Below are 963 nucleotides of genomic sequence, written 5' to 3'. Positions count from 1 at the left end.
GCCAGCGTGTGGGGTCCGCTGGCCTGTGAGGTCCGCCAGCGTGTGGGGTCGGCGAGGTGCCAGGATTGACCGGCAGGACCGTCGGCCCCACGAGCTCAGCGGCCCGGCCCCTTCATGCTGACGCTCCTGGTGACGCACGTGTCATTACGCCTTTTCTCTATGAATCGTGTACTTTTCTGGATGTTACAAGTAGCATCCACTGGCTTTTATTAATTAGCCCACAGAGAGAGGGAACTTTGTTGTGTGTTTTTTTAAACACCTGATAACAATGCTTTATGGTGATGACAAAGAAAAGGTCTGAGATGAGAAATGCAGGTCTGGACCGGCTCAGGGACACGCCTGGTGACTGTACACACAGCTTAGCCGTTGCTGCCCTCGTGTCCCCCCCCTGCCCCCCCCCCCCCCGCCCCCCGCGAGCAATAGGGAGAGGAGAGGCCAGGGGTACCGGGGCCCAGGGAATTTGTACCGAAACCCGGGCAAACGGCCCCCGTGCCGGAGGCCTCTGGTTGTTTCGCCCTCGGTGGCACTAACGCAGGCGCCCCTGGTGGCAGGTGACAAGGTGGGGTGTTCCTTGAGACACGACAGTGAGAGGCTGGGGGAGCAAAGCCCAGCCTCATTCTCTCCACTCGGCTGGACGTTAGAATCCCCGCTGAGGGAAGCGGAATGGTGGCTTTTAGGCCATAGTTACGTACGGAGTCATTGTGGCTCCCGCACCGGAGGTCTGACGTGGACATACATGTGGCGTGTGGACCCTCAGGACACGGAGGAAGGACGCAGAGGGCCGCGAGGGGTTGCCCGGACTCTCGGTGCGGTGTGAGCCGGCGGGAGGACCGGCAGGGGAGCGTCCTTCCCACGGGGAATCGCACTGTGCGTGGACTTGAGCTTTCTGTCTCCCGGGAGGAGGGGCTTCCCGGTTGGGACCCTGCTTTCTCCTGTGGGTTCGTTCAGTCAGGCGGTTCCCAT

At 61.3% G+C, this 963-nt stretch overlaps 1 protein-coding gene across 1 annotated transcript in view; it reads left to right on the top strand.

Annotated features, from left to right (window-relative positions):
• CAMTA1 (calmodulin binding transcription activator 1) overlaps window positions 1-963 on the top strand; it is a 749204-nt gene that overhangs the window by 395543 nt on the left and 352698 nt on the right. The gene's annotated exons all lie outside the window — the stretch shown is intronic.

Source organism: Myotis davidii, unplaced genomic scaffold (assembly GCF_000327345.1).
Source record: "Myotis davidii unplaced genomic scaffold, ASM32734v1 scaffold299, whole genome shotgun sequence".
NCBI lineage: Eukaryota > Metazoa > Chordata > Mammalia > Chiroptera > Vespertilionidae > Myotis > Myotis davidii.
The sequence above is the reverse complement of the archived record's forward strand: the minus strand, read 5'-3'. Positions and strand labels throughout refer to the sequence as shown.